The sequence below is a fragment of the Hyperolius riggenbachi genome, chromosome 3 (genome assembly GCF_040937935.1).
Source record: "Hyperolius riggenbachi isolate aHypRig1 chromosome 3, aHypRig1.pri, whole genome shotgun sequence".
Classification (NCBI taxonomy): Eukaryota; Metazoa; Chordata; class Amphibia; order Anura; family Hyperoliidae; genus Hyperolius; species Hyperolius riggenbachi.
In genome coordinates this window covers 148,425,751-148,439,215 of record NC_090648.1, presented here as the reverse complement: position 1 = coordinate 148,439,215, position 13,465 = coordinate 148,425,751, and the positions used below count along the sequence as shown (strand labels likewise).

General features: G+C 42.0%; 1 protein-coding gene across 4 annotated transcripts in view; it reads left to right on the top strand.

Moving 5' to 3' along the window:
* The window catches only part of CERS3 (ceramide synthase 3), a 185,285-nt gene that overhangs the window by 102,802 nt on the left and 69,018 nt on the right, over window positions 1-13,465 (top strand). The gene's annotated exons all lie outside the window — the stretch shown is intronic.

The window sequence follows — 13,465 nt, the reverse complement described above, 5'->3', positions numbered from 1 at the left end:
GTTAGGTGTCAGGTGATCAGCAGGCTGGAGCCAGTGAGTTAGTGCAACCATACATGAAATCCAGCAGGTTTCTGAAGATCATGAAGCCAAATCAATCATGTTACATAAGGTGTCATGAATCCTGTTCCACAATGTAAACCTTCTGTTAATGTCTTGAACATTTTCATAAATTTGTACTCAGAAACTTTTCTTGATTGATCATTTTTGAAGTTACCCTTAAAGAGGAACTCCAGTGAAAATAATTTAATAAAAAAAGTGCTTCATTTTTACAATAATTATGTATAAATGATTTAGTCAGTGTTTGCTCATTGTAAAATCTTTCCTCTCCCAGATTCACATTCTGACATGTATTACATGGTGACATTGTTACTGTGGGCAAGTTATGTAGCTGTTTCTAGCTGCTCTGGCTGTTACAGACAGCTTTAAACAGCCATTTCCTGTCTGTGAACATTGTTACATTGTGGCAGTTTGCCCAGAGTACCGCGGTATTCAGAGCCTCTTGTGGGAGGGGTTTCAGCACAAAATTAGTCACACAGCGCCCCCTGATGGTCTGTTTGTGAAAATCATTCTATTTCTCATGTAAAAGGGGGTATCAGCTACTGATTGGGATAAAGTTCAATTCTTGGTTGGAGTTTCTCTTTAAGAACAAGTACTTTTAGATCTTGCATGCTGTGTCCTGGTTCACAGAAGTGTTGGCCCACTGGTGTGTCCATTTTACCCTCATTAATTTTAAAGCGGTGATGGTTCATTCTTGTGCGCAGTTTTTGTCCTGTTTCTCCTATATAGATTCCTCTTGAGGGGCATTTCATGCAGCGTATCATGTATACAACATTGGATGACTCGCAGGAAAATTGTTCTTGTATGTGATGATATTTCTGTGAGTTTGGTATTTGTATTTGGCTTGTGCTCAAGATATAAGGGCAGGTCTCACACCTTGTGTTATTGCATGGTAATGTGCCTGGAGTATCTGGTGTAGATAATGCACTTCTGATAATCATTTGTCTCAAATTGGGAGGTTGTTTGAAAGCAAGCAGTGGTAAATCAGGAAAAATATCCTTCAGGCCTAAGGCCGCCTTTGTCTTTATGGAGTATTGGTTGTAGGGCTTTTGATATCTTCCTCAGTGTCTTTAATTTTGGGTTGTAGGTTACCACAATTGGGATTCTGTTGTTTTCAGTCTTTGGGGTGTACTTCAACAGTTCCTCTCTTGATTTTAAAGTTGCTCTGTATATTTGATCATCAACGATTTGTGGATGATATCCCTGATCTATGAATATTTTACGTAGTGACATAAGTTGTCTGTCTCTGTCCTCTGAATTAGAACATATTCGGTTATACCTCAGAGCCTGGCTGTAAACAATAGATTTTTTGGTGTGTTCCGGGTGGAAACTCTTCCATTTTAGGTAAATATGCCGGTCAGTTGGTTTACGGTATATGGATGTTTGTAAAATTCTATCTTGTATATAAATTGTGGTATCCAGGAAACTGACATGGGAGGTTGAAAAGCTGAGCGTTAACTTGATGTTCTTGTGGTACTCTGAGAAGTTTTTGTGGAATCTGATTAATTCTTCCTGTGATGCTGTCCAGATTAATAGGATATCGTCTATAAATCTGAAGTAAGTCCATGGTTTAATTTCACAAGTTGAAAGGAAGTTTTCCTCCAATCTGGCCATAAACAAATTTGCATACTGGGGCGACATCCTACTTCCCATAGCACTGCCCATTGTCTGTAGATACATATCATTCCCAAATGAAAAATAGTTGTGAGTTAGTATATACCTGATAAGTTGTAATGTGGGCTCTGTTGGTAGATCATTTAGCTGAAGGAAATGTTGGCAAGCTGCAATACCGTCCTCGTGTGGAATGTTGGTATAAAGGGATTCAACATCCATTGTAGCCAGGATAGCACCCTCTGGGATCGGACCCATGGCAGTCAATTTGTTAAGAAGGTCAGTGGTGTCTTGGATGTAGCTGGCTGTATTCCTTATCATGGGTTTAAGAATGTTTTCTACCCAACCAGATATCTTTTCTGTTAGTGTCCCCAAACCAGAGATGATAGGACGACCTGGATTTCCTTCTTTGTGTATTTTTGGTAAGATGTAGAAGGTGCCTATTTTAGGATTAGCTGGTATTAATGTAAGTATGTTAGATGATTTTGAGGAAAGATCATTAAGCATATTCTTCAATTCCCTTGAGTATTGTAGCGTGGGGTTTGTTTCTAGTCTTTTGTAGTAGGTGTTGTTGGAGAGCTGTCTGTTTGCTTCTTGAATATAGCTGGATTTATCCAAAATCACTACTGCTCCTCCTTTGTCAGCTGGTTTAATTACTATGTTGTCATTGCTTTTAAGGCTCAGTATTGCTTTCCTTTCTTGAGTATTGAGGTTGTAGAGTGTCTGTTTTTGTTTGTCCAGTATCTCTAATTTGATTCTTTTTCTGAAGTTGTCAATATACTCTTCTAATTTCTTGTTCCGCCCTAATTTTGGTGTCCAGGTACTGCTCTTTTTGTTTTTGCTATTCGCAGGTTCAGTATCTTCGAATGATGAATAATTAGGTCTGTTGTGAAAAAACTCCTTTAGCCTTATCCTCCGAAAAAATTCTTCCATGTCACTACAAAATTCTATTTCATCAAATCTTTTGGTGGGGCAAAAAGTGAGTCATTTAGATAGAACAGCTAATTCAGTCCGGCTTGGTTTATAGCTGGACAAGTTAACCACAGGTAAAAGATTGGCAGTTATAGGTTCTGAATGGGGTACACTTGTATTGTTCTCTAGAATGATGTTTTCAGCTTTCAGTCTAATGCTGGGAATACACGTTTCGTTTTTGCCTTCGTTTTAGCCTTCGATTCGTTCAGTAAACGAATCGAGTGTTGAAAACGTATGTGAAAATAGTCATAATCTCATTATAGTTTCGATTAATAGACCCCAAAAACGAACGACTAGTGATCGAACATGTTTGATATTATCTCTCTTTATCCATCTAATCGAGCCATTGGTAGGCTTGATGGCTGTTCAGATCGATTATATGTTCGTTTATGTTAGTCCGTCCCTGTAAAAAGGGATTTTCGTTTCATTTCTTTGCAGCCTTCGATCATTGGAAAAACGAAACCATCAGAATCGAAAAAAAAAAAACGAAACCGTGGGTGGTGATATTAACCGTACGTTCGATTATTTCGGGAACGAAAAGTACAAAAGGCACAATCGAAACGAAGGCTAAAACGAAGGCAAAAACGAAACGTGTATTCCCAGCATAAGGCTGTCGAGTTTCTTTTTCTTGTTTTGGATTAAATGGTGTTGTAATTGTTTGTAGAATTTCTGTAATGTAGATTTAATGCTTTCTGACGATGGTCCTTGCAGTGTAGAATAGAGTAAACATAGATTATCTTGGGTAATTTTCTTTTTGTTGTAACAAACCTTGATGAGATGATTCCTGATCCTTTCTGATGTTCTGAAGCAGAGTCGCTGTGCAAAATGGGTATTGAAGGTATGTTGAACTGGGTTTCTGATAGTAATACCTTTCGGTATCAGATTTTCTTTCTTGCACTTGGATAGAAAAAAGATGTCACTGTCCAGTTGTGCCAATTTCTTCAGTAAGGTTTTACATTCCAAATGTATCCGATATAGAAACACAATCGGGAAGTGAATCCAACGCTTCCAGCCAGTTATCACCCAAAACACGGAATAAGAAAAAACATTTTTAACCATAAATTACTCAAGTAGACGTGCTCCAAGAGCCGCCTCCCGAGGGTGTAGTATACAAACTCACCTTACTTCACTAAACCCTCAAATGTGTTCTGTAATCTAACACTACATGCTCGGTTTCATGTTAAACAACTTGCAAAAGCTATGTTATAATGTATATATTCTCAATAAAACATGGTTTTAAAAAAAAAAAGAAAAAACATTTTCCATGTGGTGCACGTAATCCTCTGAGAGGACCACACAATAAAAAGATAAATAAAAATCAACAGTCTTTTTTTAGACCACCCCCCACCCTCCCCAAACCTACAATGTGTAGACCCACAAAAAATAAAGACAAAGCAGGAGCAGCATGCTCTAAGAGACTGCAAACAGTGGGGGTACACAGGACAGAAAAGGGGTGGCCACAAGAACCTAATGCATCAGTGGTAAATACACACGACCCAACTTCACAATTAAGGGTGGTAAATTTATCTTCATATACATTGACAACCACAGAAGTGTCATTACTTACTAAAGGCCTATCCTTTGTACCTGCTAATAAATTCTGTGCATTCGACTGGGTTAGGGATGTTAATCTTTTCGCTCGGAAACTGGCACTTGTTAAGATGTATGAAACAAAAGAGGCCAAGCAAAAGACCACAGATAAACATGAGAAGGAAGCATTCGAAGCATTACAAGAACTATTAATGGAAAATGATACTGGCATTCCATCTTTGGCTCTACCAAGTGGAATTAAGTCCAAAAGTAAATACTGCCCCTCTTTATCGCAATACCCACAAATCTACACTTTTGTCGATATGGTGACTAGAGCACTTAAGAGATTGGAGAGTGACACTGTCCGTACCCCCCTACATGATAATCTTACTGTAAACGAGAGAGCAGCTCTGAATACTCTGAGAAAAAATGATAATCTCATTATAAACCCAGCAGATAAAGGGGGGGGGGGATATAGTCATCATGAATAAAGACATGTATGAACAAATGTGTCTGACGATTCTGAGAAATGAGACCCAATATGCTGTCATTCGGGAAAATCCTATTAAACAACACGCAGAGAGTCTTTGTAAAATATTGAAAGGTGCTGTGATTGAGGGTTGCTTGGATCCAATAGATTATACTCTGTTGGAAACCTCCACTAAATTCCCACGACTAGCTGTGTTCTATGCACTACCGAAGATACACAAAGAAAAACTGCCTCCGCCTGGGAGGCCAATAGTATCAGGTTGTGGTAATTTGACAGATGAAACGAGCAAATATGTGGATAGGTTTTTGTGACCCTTTGTTGAGGCCTTACCCTCTTACCTGAGAGATACAAAGGACCTGTTGATTAAAATACAGGATATTGAGGTACCACCGACTACACTGCTGGCAAGTCTCGATGTCGAGTCCCTATACAGTAACATTGACCACCGACTAGGCCTAGCAGCAGTACAGTATTTTTTGAGAACCAGAGGACAACACCTCAAGTCACATAATCGATTGCTTATCAACCTTCTCAACTTCATTTTAACACATAATGTGTTTCTTTTTGGGGGGCATTTCTACCACCAGCTCAGGGGCAGTGCTATGGGGACGGCATGTGCCCCCTCATATGCAAATCTGTTCCTGGTCTGGTGGGAGGATGTTCATGTGTTCTCTGAGGATCTCACCTCTTTTACATCCCACTTTCTATATTGGGGGAAATTTATAGACGACCTCATCATACTGTGGGATGGGCATAAGGATGTGTTCATTGACTTTGTGGAGATTTTGAATTCCAATCAAATCGGTATGCACTTTACATATGAGATCGACAGTAGCATAATAAATTTTTTAGATCTTAAAATTACGGTCGATAAGTGCAAAATACAGACTGAAATATTTCGGAAACCCACATCTACTAACTCCTTGTTGAGGTGGGAAAGCTCCCACCCAAGTTCATTGCGTAGGGGTATCCCAATTGGACAGTTCCTCTGAGCTAGGAGGAACTGTTCAACACCCGAATCATTTGATAGTGTATACTTCTTAAACAACGCTTTAGACAAAGAGGTTTCCCGGATCATGTCATTGAACATGCATATAAACGAGCATATGAGACTCCTCTTGAAGTAACTCTGAGAAACTCCAATGATAGACCCGACTGTAAGTATAGAGCGACCCCCAAGGAGACACTGAGAGTGCCCCGTCTTATAGGGACCTTCACAGATGACTCACACAAGGTTTTTGAAATAATACGACATTATTGGCCCAGCCTGCAGAAGGATAAGGATCTATCGAGACATCTCCCCGATACTCCAGCTATAACCTATAGACGGTCATCTAACTTACGAGACATACTTGTACAAGTATTACGAGACATACTTGTCCACAGCAACCATGCCCCACGCTCTGCCTCAAGAGAAACTTGGCTACTACCAAAACCACTGGGGTCCTTTAGGTGTGGCCACTGCAAGGCCTGTAAATATATGCCTACCTTAAAACAATTCACAGTGCCCACCAATGGCAGAACCTTCAGTACACAATCATTTATCAACTGTGAAAGTAGAGGAGTAATATACGGGGCAAAGTGCCCCTGTATTCTGTGGTATGTGGGCAAGACTACCAGACAACTTAAAGACAGTGTTCTAGAACACGTGGGGGATATCAAACACAGGAGAGATACATCTATCGCAAGACATATGAATGAGTTCCATTCCCCCAAGCGCTTTGATATACAGTTTTGGGGATACAGACATGGAGAAGGGACTTTAGAGGGGGCAATTTCGACCAGAAACTGACGCAGATAGAATCCCAGTGGATTTTTCGTCTAGATACGATTTCACCAAAAGGTTTGAATGAAGATTTCAATCTTGCGTGTTTTCTGTAGTACTATATGTACCTGGTACAAACTGGCATCTAGACGGTACTAACTGCAATCTATGCACCCTCTCCCTACTAGATCAATTTTACCTATGTAATAATCTTGCTTTCAGCACTATAATAGGGAGATGTTCTCTTATATACATGTATACTGTGTTTTGGAACTGGGAAATTCTTTACCTCTTTTTTTTCTCTCCCCCCCTCCCCTGTCCATGGCGCTCTGTACATTATAGAGGGGACATATCGGTCTCCCTTAGACCTATATATATTACATTTTTATGTATTTATATTGCTGCACTTATATGTAAGTTATCATCCCCATTCCATATGGGGTTACATGCCTTGTGTCCTTTTTTCCTCCCTCCCTCGAATCTTTGAGGTGTCCTTGAAATAAGATTTAACAATTGCATCTCTATTACGAGATGTTTATATGTGTGCATTGTTATGGTAACGGGGGTGTGGACCTCCAGGAGGGGATGCGCCTGGTCGCCTCCCCCCTTCTCCGTCAAACGGATGTTATGCGGAGACTGGATGGGCGGCGCCGTCTGACGTACCCGCTCGCATGGCAGGCGTACCTTTGGCCGCGGAATTGACACATACGGCCATTTGACACGCAAACTCCACCCCTATCACCCCGAGTGGAACGCATTGTCGAGTCCACCATGCAGACTGGATTGTTGAGGGGCCAAATGCGAGTCCCCCACCAGGATACGATGTGGGATGAGGTAAGCGAGGATGGGGATGACGGTCCCCTACTCATAAAATGTATATTTTGATATATATAAGATCGTAACTTTTCCGAGGACAATGGGCATGGCCTATGGGGATGAATCCCTCCTGTTCCTGCCTCCTTAGTATAAATATGGTCACTGAACACGGCGCAGATAGCTCTGACTTGGGCTTTGATATATGGGGGGCATATTTTGATTTTAACTCTGTGGTGATGTGTATGATGTATAGCACTATGTAACATATGTATAGCACCTTCTGAAGAAGCCTTTGTGGTGAAATGTGATCTCATTAGGGTCTTTATGTACATCACGACGCACATTTTCTAGCACTTTGTAAATAGCCTCCCCTTAACCTCCTTGGCGGTAAGCCGCGCAGGAGGTTTTCTCCGGCCCTGCTGGGCCGATTTGTGTAATATTTTTTTTTTTGCTGGACGCAGCTAGCACTTTGCTAGCTGCGTCAGCACACCGATCGCCATGGCGACGGGGGAAGCCCTCCAGGAAATCCCGTTCTTTGAAGGCGATCGAAGCGGGCGGGGGGATGCCGCTGAGCAGCGGCTATCATGTAGCGAGCCCTGGGCTCGCTACATGATATAAGAAAAAAGTTTTTAAAAAACTGCTGCGCTCCCTCCTGGCGGAATTTTTTATACCGCCAGGGGGGTTAACGGTGGTAAACAGGACCAGTACCAATGAGGGGTTAGCTAAAGTGATCTATATTTTCACAGCATGCGACCACGCTCAGGTCCGTACCACCCTTAGCAGTGATCATTTTAGTCGACCTGTGGGATAGCTACACCCCACTCATATATTGTGGGAGAGTGGAGGGGGATCAGCAAGGACCCCTGCAGTATACGACTTTTGTACATATTTATGGTCTTCACTGCATGAGTAACACTTATAGCGTGCTGCCATTTTAAGATTGACTAAGATATTAACAGGTATATAAAACCTGACTCAGTACCAATAGGGCATGTCATATTGACATTTGTGTTTGTAATTGTATTCGCTGGTACACTTTCCTTTCGGTTTGTGTTTGTCGCATATAATATACTGTAAATGATGTTTTAGAGCAAAGTTGAAATGCAGGGTTATATTCCACTTTAAGTTACCTCCTCTGTAGTTATTTTACCTCCTCTGTAGTTAATTTACCTCCTCTGTAGTTATATTTTCACATGCAGTTAATAAACAGCCTGTCTTTAACTCTGGAGTTATTTTAAGGATTGAAGAGTTAACTTAGACAGAAGAGTTAACTTTAGGTTTGCCTGAGGTAAAATGTTTCCTGAATACTACATGCCTTATCACCATGGTAACAACTCTAGAAGAGTTATTAAAGACTGGAGATAAGCTTAGTGAATTGAGGCCATTGACTTGTGTGAATGGACCAGTGTTCTTTGTTACCTGCCAGTGAACAAGTGTCATATAGGAGATGAAGCGCAAGTTTATCCATTGCTTTTATAAAAAAAAAAATGCAAAACCAGCTTTTGCAGGTTAATAAATGAAAACTTCAGCTGTAACAGAGCACAGGTGTAGTCTCCTTGCTCTCCCTCCCCTGCAGGCCATAACTGGTTACTGCAGTGGTGTGGTCTAGGACTAGGTCATATATGCAGGCCTTGGCTGCCTTGTCCTATCTTCTTAGTATTATGCACGTATTAAGTGTCCTTTTGTGTATGTATATGTGCATATTTAGTAATTGATGGGTTGTGAAAATAAAAATCAGAAATGGCAATCCAGAACCCCTATGAAGGACATTCCATTTTTGTATGAAAATATATGCATCCGAATGAATTCCACCTTGGAATCTTCACACAGTTTGTATAATCTTGCATCAACTTAGATTTTTTTTCCACCTCATCAACCATTTATAATTATAGGTATTGGATATGCCACCAGTCACTAGGTGGCATAGCGGAGGCAGTGATGGCAACTGATCCCTTGTAACACTACGTCTCGTATTGCGCTTTAACACGTTTTTATGCACATCTTCTTACAAATAATTTTCCATGAAAGATGATTAAAACAATCTAGGTGGAAGTAGTACTTCTGATAGATTCATGCGGATCACATGATGGAGTGGAGGGAGAGCTGGCTCTTGCTGTCCAACTTCATGGGCAGGGGCGTGGCAAGCACCAGGATTTTTTTTTTTTGTCTGGAATGTTCAGAGCAGGGGTCCCCAAGTGTTTTGGGTCTAGGGATGGGTCAACATACTTCAGACTGCTGGGGGGCCGGAGTATACATAAAATGATGTAGAAGTCTTTGCGGACCTGACAGTGAAGCATACCTAGGTGACAACCTGCAGTCCAATTGGACAGCAGTGTCACCTGATGTGGAATTTGATTGGAAACCAGCAAATTACTGCTTTCTGGCTTCTATGTGGATGGGTGGTGCCAGCACTGCTAGCCTATATGCGGACCACCAATATTTAAAAATGTAGCTGTCCGCATCTTTATGTAATACATTTTGTGTGTGGACGGCCGGTAAAAAAGCCTCAAGGGGCCACATTCGGCCTGTGGGCCTTAGTTTGAGGACCACTGGTTCAGAGTATCAATGTCCCACCTTCTGGGCTGGAGCCAAACACAAACAAGAGTTGGGCCTACCACAGGAAGGGGAATGACACAAATAACAGGTCAGGCAAGCAAGAGCGGCACACAGGCAATATCAGATTGAACAGCACTGTTCTACTGCATCACATTTTCCTAAATGTTTGACTCAAAAACAAATCTATTGCTACATCTACACTCTACACATGTTAAAAAAGAAAAAAAGTTTATATGGAGTATATTTTTCACTTTACTGTAATTGTAGTATTTGCTGTGCGCCTCCTTTTTTGGTCTTTTGTTGCTGACATTGTTCCATATATTCTGCCTTGTGTGATTAGTAGTGTAACTACGAGAGAAAATGATTTAGTTACTCATAGGATAGACATGTACTGGCTGATGCTCAGAACTCCTTTTTCAGGCTTATTTAAAAAAAAAAAAAAGACTCCAGTAATTGTTAACAAACATGTTAAGCTGTTTTTAATTGGTTGCTATGTGTTACTTTTGCATTATATCACCATAACAGTTTGAACTGGCTCACAAGCTTGCATGTGCTGTAATCATGTGACACCAGCTGTGGTGATTGAACCAAACTGTGATTTATGTGGTGTGAAAAACCTGCCTTGTTCCACCCCTGACACTGCCAGCTATCTGCTTTCCATTGTCAGCAAGCACAATGACTCTGTCTGTCTTTACATAGAGTGCTGGGCCAGATGTTTGAAGGTGTAGCTTTGTCAGCATACTTAGGGATTTGGTTTCCATAATGAATTCTTGTGCCTGAGTTTTCTTTCTGCTCATTTCCTGTGACGTCAAATACTTTTGGGCCAGCCACAAAAATACTGTCTCTCACCTGCTACTTTTTTTTTTTTTTTTTTTTTCTTTAAGCTGCAAAGTTATATGCCACTTCCATTGACTGATGAAACGCAATCCCACAAATGTATTAATTCATTAGTGGGCAGGCTATACGCTATACTAGTCATGAAAAGCCTATGGCACGTGTGCCAAAGGGGGTGCTCAGAGTGCCCTCTGGGCACACGCACCTTTGCCATTTTTGAGTTGCGTGTCGTGGGAAAAGTTGTGGCGAGAAACAGACGCATGCAGAGTGCGCAGCGGAGGGGTGAAGTGAATCACAAGGAAGCACACGACCCACCTTTCTCCTCACAAGTGTTCTCTATGGCGTATCATAAAGATTGACTGCCTGGGAGGAGGAAGACTGGTCGCGTACATCTTCATGGATCCTGGAGAGGTGAGTGAGAAACTTCACCTCTCAGCTGCACACTCTGTATGGGAGTATATCAGGTTGTATATCGAAATACCTACACTTCAAGTTGGGAGGGGGATTGTTTAGCTACTTGGCTACCTGCACTGTAAGGGGGCATCTAGCTTACCTGTGCCTGCATAGAGGAAGGGGGGCATCTGACTTCTCACTTGCAGGAAATCATCTGGGGTGGTCATCTAGCTCTATGTATTAGGAGGGTGTTTTGCCACAAAATATAGGGTTTTTAAACCCTGCTACAAAGCACACTCTACTTTATAGTAGGTTAAAAAGAAATATAGGCAAAACTGAATAATTCAAACAATAATAGTATTTATTGTTCTATAATTCTATTATAAATGTAAATGTATCTTTAAGAAGGTGTTTGCAGAATCCTCGTTTTAATGTTAGTAATTATGAGTAAGCATGCACCAACATTCTTTACCAAGTGTTGTAGCAATATCACCAAGGAAGAGGGGACTCCGTCAATCCTCCATAGGGACACAATACATCACATCTGTTGGTCTCAGAAAAGTCCCAGAGTCCAGGCATTTTTTCCAACCCAATTATACTCCCTAAACTATAACACGCATATACGGTCGCTGTCATGGGCGCGTGATCACAGTACAAATCTATGATATCCACTTCTGTGCAATACAAGACAGCCAAGCGTGGACACTTCGTTCACAGGCAATGAATTTGTCCTTCAAAAACCAGATAAAACCGGTTAGGACAAGATAAAGGTGGAACTGCAATGTAACAAAACATTTTATGCTGGTCTGAAGTTAACTCCAGATCGAGGGTAACTCCAGGGGCTCAAATGTAACTTTATAGATCAGGTGGGATGTGAACAGCAATCTAATCCATACATACAATACATATAGTCCATACAGTACATGCCACCTATGGATCACAGAGGGTCTGGCTACCTTTACTGGGGGGGATGGAGGATTGTCAACTGGCTACCTGTTCTGAGAAAGGGGGTAGAGTGATCTGGCTACCTGTACTGAGGAGGGGGGTCATATGGCTACCTGTACTTTTGGGGGGGGGGGGATTGGGGTCATCGGACTACTTTTACTGAAGGGGTTTGCGGTGTCATCTGCATACCTCTGCTTGGGGGGCAGGGGGGTGGACTTGAGTTATCTGGCTCCCTATGCTTGTGGGTCCTCTGGCTACCTGTATGTGGGGTTTAATAATCTTCCCACCTATCCTGTTGAGGGCAGGGGGGGAATCATTGGGAGAGTGTTATCTGACTACCTATACTTGGATGGTAGCCAGGTCAGGCCTGCTTCACGCAGAAGGTGAATTCACTGCCTACCAACTGCTATCAAACCTTGGCCAGGTACTTGCTAGTGCTCAGTATCAGTGGTGAAGAGTCCCCCCCCCCCCCCCCCCCCCCCCTTATGAAGCCAAATTTGAGCATGGCCGCACTCCTATACAACATGTTGCAGTTTTCTGCCAAATTATGACAGGCATGGGGTTGCAAACATGCATTTATTGAAACATCATTAAAAACTGTTGAATAAAATATTCCACTGCACTCTTACACAGGATTCAATCTAGAAAACAAAACCAGAAACTCCACATCGCGTGATTCTGTCTGATTTATATGGATTGAACACACCCGTGCTAGTGTAAAGCATGATTCCACTCAAAATCCACCACCAACATCAATGGGGCTCACCAGATGCAGACTGCCTTGTTTTCCAGGTGGGTCTCAAGCTCAATCTGTGTCTCACTCTGCATGTCAATGAAGCGCACCATCCGGTTTCAATAAAACGTTTAATCTTGATAAAACTTTAAAAACAAGATACAAGAAAGCTCCTCATTGCATAGTATGTCTGCATAAATGAGCAATACATCCATGCTTCTCCCGCCAATCACCTACTTACAGACTAAAGAATTGATATAGGTACGTCTCAATGGTGAAGCTAGAGCTACTTCACAGCTTCCGAGCAGTTGTCCGGCGGCGTCCCGCACTTTAAACAATCCCCACTGCTGCCACGGGCATCCCCAGCTCACCACCGCAAGTTTTCGGACGTGATGACGTCACGCGCACTGGCTCCGCGGAAACTTCCGGTGGTGAGCTGGGGATGCCCGTGGCAGCAGCGGGGATTGTTTAAAGTGCGGGACGCCGCCGGACAACTGCTCGGAAGCTGTGAAGGAGCTCTAGCTTCACCATTGAGACGTACCTATATCAATTCTTTAGTCTGTAAGTAGGTGTTTAGCGTGAGATGCGCGGATGTATTGCTCATTTATGCAGACATACTATGCAATGAGGAGCTTTCTTGTATCTTGTTTTTAAAGTTTTATCAAGATTAAACGTTTTATTGAAACCGGATGGTGTGCTTCACTGACGTGCAGAGTGAGACACAGATTGAGCTTGAGACCCACCTGGAAAACGAGGTGGTCTG